Source organism: Panthera uncia, assembly GCF_023721935.1.
Source record: "Panthera uncia isolate 11264 chromosome E2 unlocalized genomic scaffold, Puncia_PCG_1.0 HiC_scaffold_19, whole genome shotgun sequence".
Lineage (NCBI taxonomy): Eukaryota > Metazoa > Chordata > Mammalia > Carnivora > Felidae > Panthera > Panthera uncia.
Window position 1 is genome coordinate 15,687,718 of NW_026057588.1, and position 10,856 is coordinate 15,698,573.

Below are 10,856 nucleotides of genomic sequence, written 5' to 3' on the forward strand. Positions count from 1 at the left end.
TTCTGTTGATAGTTTCCTTTGCTGTACAGAAGCTTTTTATGTGGCTGTAGTCCCAATACTTTTATTTTTACTTTTTTTTTTGGAGGTGTAGGTGAATTTTTCTTGGGCAGTTGTCAACTTAAACAGCAACAAATGAAAATTGAAGGAAACTTCTTGTTGTCACAGCTAGACAAGTCCTCCATCATATATGATAAGGGAGGCATTTCAATTTGTGACCCCGAGCACAGAAATGCCAAATACTAATCTAATACTAATACTTCTGGATTGTCTAATCTAATACTTCTGGATTCCTACCGAAAACAAGTACATTAAGAGCGTGGAAAAGTTGCTTACTGAAAGGAAACCCCTGAAGGAGAGTAAGGGAGGGAAAGTAGAAATTAAGAAGTTATGTAGAACACTTTTAAAATGTAATGAACTACATTTTCTTTTCTTTTTTTTTTTTTAAGTATATTTCTTTTGAGAGAGACAGAGACAGTAAGAGTGGGAGAGGAGCAGAGAGAGGGAGAAAAAGAACCTCAGGCAGGCTCTGCACTGTCAGTTCAGAGCCTGATGTAGGGCTCAAACTCACGATCCATGAGATCATTACCTGGGTGGAAACCAAGAATCAGATGCTTAACTGACTGAGCCACCCAGGTGCCCAAGCATCTTCATATCTTCATAGTAATATAAAACACAGTCACTTGCAGAACTGGTTCAGATTACTTAAATACCAAATACATTTTTAGTCCTCTACATAAGTGTTTGAATGTTATCAATGTTTATATTAAATGAACCTATTAATACTTTTCTACAGCAGTAACTGCACAGCAAGAACACCAAGACAAACACAATCAAGGAATGGAGTTTTCCCAAAGCTGCAGTGTGAAAAGATGATAAACAGTTGATTCCATACACATGAATGGGTTTCTTTGCTGTAGGAAATCCAAATAGAATAAGGAATGGAGATGAGTAAAAAGGTTTCTTGTAGGGAAGAAGGATGACACCTTATATGCTTTTAGTTTTCTGCCCCTTCTGCCATATCACATTCTTCTACTACACTGTCTGATGTCCTTAAGGTTAGGTTGTCTCTATTAACATGCCTCAACTGCATGATGAGGGTGTTGTCTCTGTATGAATCTTCATTCAGTGTATCAAGTTCTGCAGTGTCCTCAAGCAGTTTTAGCCAGTGTGCAGGAAAGGTCTGGGTTAGTAAATATCTCATAGTAAAATACAGAAAAGTTAAGAGCCAGCCCGAGGTGGATTGGGTATAGACTGCATCTCTTTCTTGCTTATTTCAAAAGCCTCTTGGTAAGCTCCTTGGGAATTATCGATCATTTGTTTTCAATAAACACCATATGCAACTTCAGCAAGGTACCTGAAGTAATCTCCCTTCATTTTCTGATAGAAGACCTTACTTTTTGTAATTAGTAGCATAGGCTGTTAAATAGTTATCCAACAATTCTAGCACCATGGTGCAGATGGACCTCAGTTTAGACTCCACTTTCTCCCAGTAGTCCTTAATCAGCTGCAACTTCTGGTCTGAGGTGTCAGTTTTCTGGTCACTGCTCCAGATGACCCTCCACATGGACCTGCAGCCCTGACCATGTTCTCGTAGGACACTGAGAGCAGGTTGTGTTCCTTGTTGCACAGTTCAGCACCCTGCTCAGTCATGGCCTTCATGCAGATGGCTATGTCACTGTAGTGTTTGGCCTGCCCAGCCCAGCTTCACCTTCTGGATGATTTACAACTTCTCCATGGGGGCCAGGAGAGGAGAGTGAGGGCAAGTACCAACAAGATCAACAGGAGGTATGGGGAGGGCCTTCATATCTCCACCACTGGGGCACAAGTCTATTTTTGTTTTTGTTTCCTTTGCCTCAGGGACCTGTAGAGAAAAAAATTGCTACAGCTGATAACCAGAGAAATTAGTGCCTGTGCTGTCTTTTAAGATTTTATGTTTTCAGGTCTCCCATTTAGATCTTTAATCCATTCTTTTTTTTTTTTTAACGTTTTATTTATTTTTGAGAGGGAGAGAGAGAGAGAGAGAAAGCTAAGGAGGGGCACAGAGAGAGAGAGACACAGAATCTGAAGCAGGCTCCAGGATCTGAGCTGTCAGCACAGAGCCTGACGTGGGACTCGAACTCACGAACCGTGAGATCGTGACCTGAGCCGAAGCCAGACACTTAACTGACTGAGCCACCCAGGTGCCCAATCTTTAATCCATTCTGAATTTATTTTTCTACATAATGTAAAAAACTGTTCCACTTTCGTTCTTTTGATGTTGCTGTCCAGTTTTCCCAGCACCATTCATTGAGGAGACTATCTTTTTCCTATTGGATATTCTTTCCTGCTTTGTCACCAAGATTAATTGACCATATAAATGTAGGTTTTTTTCTAGATTTTCTATTCCGTTCTATTGACCTATGCCTGTTTTTGTGCCATAGCATATTGTTTTGACTTCTATAGCTTTGTAATATAACTTGAAGGCTGGAATTGTAATACCTCCAGCTTTTCTTCTCTTTTTTCTTTGTTTTTAATTTTTTTTTAATTTTTTAAAGTGTATTCAGTTAGAGAGAGCGTGTGTGCAAGTGGGGGAGGGGCAGAGAGAGAAGGGTAGAGAGAATCCCAAGCAGGCTCCACACCCTCAGCTCAAAGCCTGACGTGGGGCTTGAACCCACAGACCATGAGATCATGACCTGAGCCAAAGTCCGATACTCAACTGAGCCACCCAGGTGCCCATTTGTAAGTTTTTATTTAAGTAATCTCTACACCCAGCGTGGGGCTTGGACCCACGATGCCCCCAAGATCAAGAGTTGCATGCTCTTCTGACTGAGCCAAGTAAGCATCCCTGCTTTTCTTTCTCAAGATTGCTTTTGACTATTCAGGGTCTCCTGTGGTTCCATACAAATTTTAGGATTGTTTGGTCTAGTTATGTGAAAAATGCTGATTGGTAGTTTGATAGGGATTGGATTAAATGTGTACGATGCTTTGGGTAGAATAGACATTTATGTTTTATATTTATTGTTTTTTAGCAATCTCTACACCCAACGTGGGGCTTGAATTCATGACCCCAAGATCAAGAGTCATAAGCTGTTTGGACTGTGCCAGCCAGGTGCCTGGGTAGCATAGACATTTGAACAGTATTTGTTCTTCCTGTCCATTAGCATGGAATGTCTTTGCATTTCTTTTGTCATTTTCATTTTCTTTCATTTGTATTTTATAGTTTTCAGAGTGCAGATCTTTTATCTTTTGGTTAGATTTATTCCTAGTATTTTATTATTTTTTGTGCAATTGTAAATGGGATTGTTTTCTTAATTTATCTTTTTGCTACTTCATTATTGACGTATAGAAATGCAAGATTTCTATAGATTGATTTTGTATCCTGTGGCTTTACTGAATTCATTGATCAGATCTAGCAATTTTTTTTATACAGTCTTTCAGGTTTTCTATATAGTATCACATCATCTGCAAATAGTGCAAATTTTACTTTTTCCATACCGATTTGGATGCCTTTTATTTCCTTTTGTTGTCTGATTGTTGTGGCTTGGACTTCCAGTACCATGTTGAATAAAAGTGGTGAGAGTGGATAACCTTGTCTTGTTCCTAACCTTAGGGGAAATGTTCTCAATTTTTCCCTATTGAGGATGATATTAGCTGTGGATTTTTTGTATGTGGACTTTACTATGTTAAGGTATGTTCCCTCTAAACCTACTTTGTTGAAGGTTTGTATCATGAGTGGGTGTTGTACTTTGTCAAGTGTTTTTTCTGCTCTAGTGAAATGATCATATGTTTCTTATCCTTCCTCTTATTGATGTGATGTATGACATTGATTGATTTGAGAATTTTGAACCACGGTTGCATCCCAGGAATAAATCCCACTTGATCATGATAAATTATTTTTTTAATGACGATTTTTGCATCTATGTTCATCAAAGATATTAGCTTGTAGTTCTCAGTTTTTCTGGTGTCTTTATCTGGTTTTGATATCAGGGTCATGCTGGCCTCATAGAATGAATTTGGAAATTTTCCTTTCTCTTCTAGTTTTTAGAATAGTTTGAGAAGAATAGGTATTAATTCTCCTTTAAATGTTTGCTAGAATTCACCTTTGAAGTCATGTGGTCCTGCACTTTTGTTTGTTGGTAGTTTTTTGATTACTGATTCAACTTCATTGATGGTAACTGGTCTGTTCAAATTTTCTATTTCTTCCTGTTTCAGCTTTGGTAGGTTATACATTTCTAGGGATTTATCCATCTCTTCTAGGTTATTCAATTTGTCGGCATATAGTTTTTCATAATATTCTCTTATAATTGTATTTCTATGGTGTTTGTTGTTATTTATCCTCTCTCGTTTGTGATTTTACTTATTTGGATCCTTTCTCTTTTTTTTTCTGTTAAATCTGGCTAGCGGTTTATTAATTTTACTGATTTTTTGCAAAGAACTAGCTCTTGGGTTCACTGATACGTTCTGGGTTTTTTTAGTATCTATATCATTTATTTCTGCTCTAATCTTTATAATTTCCTTCCTTCTTCTGGTTTAGGTTTTATTTGTTGTTCTTTTGGTAGATTCTTTAAGTGTAAGTTTAGACTGTTTCAGATTTTTCTTGCTTCTTGAAGTAGGCCTTTACTGCTATAAACTTCTTTCTTAGAAGCCACTTTTGCTGCATCCCAAAAGTTTTGAACCATTGTGTTTGTATTTTCATTTGTTTTCATGTACTTTTTAATTTTTCTTTTATTTCCTGGTTGACCCATTCATTGTTTAGTAGCATGTTATTTGACTTCCATGTATCTGTGGTCTTTCCAGATTTTTTTCTTGTGGTAGACTTCTAGTTTCATAGCATTGTGGTCAGAAAAGATGGATGGTATGACTTTGATCTTTTTGAATCTTTTTGAAGATTGTTTTGTGTCCTAATATGTGATCTATTTGGAGAGTATTTCATATGCAGTTGGAAAGAATGTGTAGGGGTGCCTGGGTGGCTCAGCTGGTTAAGCGTTTGACTCTTGGTTTTGGCCTAGGTCATGATCTCATGGTTCATGAGTTTGAGCCCTACATCAGGCTTTACACTGACAGTGCAGAACCTACGTGGGATTCTCTTTCTCTCCCTCTCTCTGCCCCTCCCACATCTCTTTCTCTCAAAATAAATAAATAAACCTTTTTTAAAAAAGAAAAGAATGTGTATTCTGGTGTTTTTAGAAAGGAATGTTCTGAATATATCTGTTAAATCCATCTGGTCCAATGTGTCATGCAGAACCATTGCTTCCTTGTTGATTTTCTGTGTAGATGATCTGTCCATTCATGTAAGTGGGGTGTTAGAGTCCCCTGTTATTATTGTATTATTATCAATTAGTACCTTTATATTTGTTATTAACTGTTTTATGTCTGGGTGCTCCCATGTTGGCTGCATAAATATTTACAATTGTTATATCTTCTTGTTGAATTGTCCCCTTTATTGTTATATAGTATCCTTTTTTGTCTTTTATTACAGTCTTTGTTTTAAAGTCTAGTTTTTGCATTATAAATATCACTACTCTGGTTTTCTTTTGACATCCATTTGCATGATAAATATTTTTCCATCACCTTATTTCCAATATGCAAGTGTCTTTAGGTCTAAAATGAGTTTCTGGGCATCTGGTTGGCTCAGTCAATTAAGTGTCTGATTTCAACTCAGGTCATGATCTCACAGTTCATGGGTTCAAGCCCTGCATCAGGCTCTGTGCTGACAGCTCAGAACCTGGAGCCTGCTTCAGATTCTGTGTCTCCCTCTCTCTCTGCCCCTTCCCCACTTGTGCTCTCTCTCTCTCTCTCAAAAATAAATATTAAGAAATAAATGAATCTCTTATAGATAGCATATAGATGGGTCTTGTTTTTTTTTTGTTTTTTGTTTTTTTTTTAAATCCATTCTGTCACCTTGTGTCTTTTGATTGGAGCATTTAGTCCATTTACATTCAAAGTAATTATTGAAAGATATGTATGTATTGACATTTTATCCCTTGTTTTGTGGTTGTTTCTGAAGATTTTCTCTGGTGCTTTCTTGTCTTTCTTTCATGGTTTGCTGGGGTTTTTTACTGATACATTAGGTTTTCTTTTTTCTTTACATATTCTTTACATATTTATTAGTGGTTTTTGATTTGTGGTTACCATTAGATTTGTATATAATTTCTTCTGCATGTAGCAGCCTATATTACATTGAAGGTCATTTAAGTTTGAATTCATTCTTTATTCCTCTCCTTCCCATGTTTTAGATATATGGTAGTCATATTTTACAAACTTTTATTTTGTGAGTTCCTTGACTAATTTTTTATAGAAACATTCACTTTTACTGCTTTTGTGTTTCCTATCTTCATATTGTCATTTTTGGTCTTTCCTTTCTACTCAGAGTCCCCTTTAATATTTATTTCTTCCAGGGCTTGTTTAGGAGTCATGAATTCCTTTAGTTTTTGTTTGTCTGGGAAACTCTATCTCTCCTATTCTGAATGATAGCTTTTCTGGATAGAGTATTCTTGGCTGCATCCATTCAACACTTTGAATATGTCATGCCACTCCTTTCTGGCTTGGAAAGTTTCTGCTGAAAAATCCACTGATAGCTTTATGGGGTTTCCTTTCTATTTAACTATCTTCTTTTGTCTTGCTGCTTTTAATATTTTTTCTTTCTTACTATATTTTGCCAATATGATTACAATGTGTGTTGGTGTGGATCTGCTTTTGTTGATTTTGTTGGAGGTTCCCTGTACCTCCTGAATCTGGATCTCTGTTTCCTTCCCCACATTAGAAAAGTTTTCACCTATTGTTTCTTTAAATAAATTCTCTGCCCCCTTTCCTCTCTCTTCTTCTTCTGGGACTTGTATGATACAAGTGTTACTAAGTTTGATGGGGTCACTGCATTCCCTAAATGTGTTCTCAGTTTGCTTAATTCTTTTTTTCCTCTTTTGTTCAGCTTGATTACTTTCCATTATTCTATCTTCTAGGTCATCAATTTGTTCCTCTGCATTATCCAGCCTGCTGTTCATCCCACCAAGTGTGTTTCCCATTTTGTTTTCTGAGCCCTTTATGTCTGCTGTATTATTCCTTTTCTCTGTATTAATAGTCTCACTGATGGTCTCCACTCCTGGTCAGATCCAGTGAGTATTGTTACGATCATTGCTTTAAATTCTCCATCAGGCATGTTACTTATATCTGTTTGCTTAGATCTCCAGCCATGGCCTTGTCCTGTTCTTTCATTTGGGACAAATTTCTCTGTCTTCTCTTCTCTTCTCTTCTCTTCTCTTCTCTTCTCTTCTCTTCTCTCAAGTCTCTGTGCCTGTTGCTGTGTGGTAGAAGGGTCAACTACATCTCTTGTTCTTGAGGGTAATGGCTTTATGAAGAAGAGGTCCTGTAGTGCCCTGCTATATAGAGTCCCCTGTTTCCTGACACCTGTTGCTTCTGGGAGTATCTCCAATGTGTGCTGCTTAGCTCTGCTGTTGTGTCCAAGCTGCTTTATCTTTCAGGCAAGTTGTCTGCAGAGGCTCTCTTTGCCTGTTATGGGCAGCGTTTGGGCCCTGGCCTGAATGTGGTGCATTTTAACTGGGTGTGCTCTGGTCTGTTTGTGAAATGAGACCTGTTGCCACTGCCATGGGAACCAAGGCCTCATAGTATTTCCAGGTCAGGAAATACAGTGTTGGCAGGGATTTGAGCTGGTCTTCTGTGGGGGAAAGACCTCCCAAACTGGGACTGAGGCAAGTGTAACTGGGAGGGGCATTTCTTCTGGAACAACAAAGGGAAAACTTGGTGTACACAAGTTAGGTATTGAGTGTGGGCACTCTAACAGTTTCTGCAGGTGGCCCTGTGCTTATGCTGATGGGTGCTGGAGGGAGATGGTGTCAGCTAGTTCCTTTGTTCCCACATGGGTCTCTCCATGAACACTGCCTTTCTGTGACACACTCCAAGATGAGCAACTAACCTCCCCACTGTGTGCCCCAGGCACTCTACAAATCACTATTTCCACACCGTATGTCAGTGGGATGTTTGCCGTGCCTTTTCTCCAAGAATAGCTCCAATGTCCTCCAAGCTCTCGCAGGGCCAAGCTCACGAACCTTTAAAAGTCTAGGCTTTGGGGCGCCTGGGTGGCTCAGTTGGTTGTGTGTCCGATTTCAGCTCAGGTCATAATCTCATGGCTCATGTGTTTGGGCACCGCATCGGGCTCTGTGCTGACAGCTGGGAGCCTGGAGCTTGCTTCGGATTCTGTGTGTCCCTCTCTCTCTGCCCCTCCCCCACTCATATATTCTCTCTCTCTCTCTCTCTCTCTCTCTCTCTCTCTCTCTCTCTCATTCTCTTTCTCTCTCAAAAATAAATAAACATTAAAAAATAAAAGTATAGGCTTCAAGCCCTGTTGGTTGCAAGAACTCATGAAATTTGGGCCCTTTAACTTCCCAAGCCAATTGCTGTGGGTGATTCATTTTCCCCATGTGCTCCCCTGTGTGCTAGTCTTGTCTCTCTCCCTTCTCCATTACTGTAGTGCCCTCCCCACTGCAGGGGATATACTCTGTTTCTCTCCCATACTGTGTCTCCTCATTTCCTACTTTTTCTTTGATGTGGCCTCTTTACTTTTAGTTGTGGAGCTTTTTCTGCCAATCTTCAGATCTATTTCTGGAGTATTTTAGGATGATTTGATATTATCTAATTGTATTCGTGGGACCATGCTAGCCTAGGGTCCTCCTACTCCACCACCATCTTCCTTTGTATCCAAAAAATATATATACCATTCTTTCTTTAATCATGATTTCCTTTAACTGTGTCTGTAATGGCTGCTCTGAAGTCTTAGTGTGTTAAACCTGACATCTGAGCCCTCTCACAGGCAGTTTCTGTTGCTTGCTTGTTTTCAGTGTGTGGATTTCCCTCTCCTGTTTCTTTTCCTGTTGTAATTTTTTGTTAAAAACTGAACATTTAATCCGTATATTGTAACAATTCCGGATACTGATTCCCATCTCTCATTTTCTAACAGTTGTTTTGATTTTTGTTTACTTATTTGTTTAGTGACTTGCCTATATTATTTTAGTGAAGTCTGTTTCCTCTGTAGTGTGACACTTTTGGGATCACATCTCAGAGGGTATATAGCCTTGGGCATGTACAAAGTCACTCTAGGATGATGATGATGGTTTTAACAGGGCTCTCTTTATCCATTTCCTTTTTTTTTTTAACTATCTGCCTTGTTTGGTATCACATCTACTGACAACTGGTTGCTTTATTGTTTTTGACACTGCCTGGAACATAAATTGCTCCACCTTATGAATTCAGGCAGGGGTAGTTTTTGAGGCCAGGCTTTGAGGTTTCTTCTGACTTCTTTAATTGTCTTTTTCCTGATTGTCTCTGTGAATGACCTATGCATTACCTTGTTTTCTTAATCAAAAGGAGCTACCTGCCTCCTTGTAATTGCTTACCACCAAAATCTCCTGTTTTGGAGTATGACCTTAATCTTGAACCTTGCCCACTATTTCAAATAAATTAATTTGCTTTTGAGAGAGCTTTCAAGTTCTTTGTGCTTATGAGCTGCCTCTCCCCCTGGATAAAATTTTCAGCCACCACTCTGGGCTCTTAGTGAGATGGCAGCCTCTGGTCTTCTTGACTTGCCTGTCTTGAGTTGCTCTGTCCTAAAAGTAAACTGGGATATGGACAATTGATATTCCAGTATTTCTGGCCTGCCACTCCTTAGAGTGGCCTCTTGGCCGGAAACATCAGGAACTTAGCCTCTTCAACTTGGAGTTGAATGGAGTGAGGATGCTGAGCTTCTGTCCTTCCCAATGAGATACCATATCCATAGATTGGTAGCTGAGGAGAGAAACAGCCCTATCTTCTTAGCCATACCCAACCAGATGGAACTTCTGTCAAGCTGAGCTGGAGTGAGGAGAGGGAAGGAGCATATGTGGCTTAAATGTCACACACTATCGCAGTTTTTAACAAGTTTTAGTAGATTTTCTTGAATAATGGTTCATTGCTTTATGCCCTTAGGACAATTTACAGAGACTTAAAGTCTAGAAACAAAAGCAAAAAACCTTTTCACCAGTTACATTTGTTTTACTGGCAAACATCCACAGAGTACCTCATACTGCTATCCTAAAGTAGAATTTCTCTCAAAACTTGGCACTCTTTTATTACATGTTCTTTTTGTATCCCAAGTTTAGATTATTGTATTTTATTATTTTTCTTGATTTAGGCTTGACAAGTATTTGTCTAATTTATTAAAATGATCAAGGTATCTGTTTTTGGCAAGGGAACAGATTTGTATATATGTGTAATGTGTAATATATATTATATATATGTATTATAATTTTTAAGTGTAAAATTGTCTTTACATTTACTGACTCAACATACCAAATAATTTACTCCAAAGGTACTTTAATGATTATTCCCTCAGTCTTCACCTAAAATCTTAAATACTAGTTTTTGTAAGTTCATTTGGCTAGTTTGGCTAATAAATATTGGGTAGTGGCAGTAAAAATATTTTACGTCTGCTTTTGTTCATAGATTGATTAGTGAAACCATTGCACCAGAAGCTAGTTTTCTACATCTGATTTTGTCTTCAGTCTTCTTTTCTACTGCTCAATCTGACTCCTCTCTGCTTCTCCAAATCAGGATGATGTCCCCTCATCACTGGCCTTGATTTTTTTTTTCATGTTTACTTATTTTGAAAAAAGCGAGAGTAAGTGAGTGGGAAGAGGGGCAGAGAGAAAGGAGAGGCAGAATCCCAGGTCACCTGGGTAGCTCAGTCAGTTAAGCGACCAACTCTTTTTTTTTTTTTTTAATTTTTTTTTTCAACGTTTTTTTTTTTTTTTTTTTAATTTTTTTTCAACGTTTTTTATTTATTTTTTGGGACAGAGAGAGACAGAGCATGAACGGGGGAGGGGCAGAGA

The 10,856-nt window shown here is 38.4% G+C and overlaps 1 protein-coding gene and 1 pseudogene across 5 annotated transcripts in view; one reads left to right on the forward strand and one right to left on the reverse strand.

The window, feature by feature from the left end:
* The window catches only part of LOC125915979 (zinc finger protein 568), a 158,324-nt gene that overhangs the window by 91,457 nt on the left and 56,011 nt on the right, over positions 1-10,856 (forward strand). The gene's annotated exons all lie outside the window — the stretch shown is intronic.
* On the reverse strand, positions 995-1,735 carry LOC125915998 (14-3-3 protein theta-like; annotated as a pseudogene).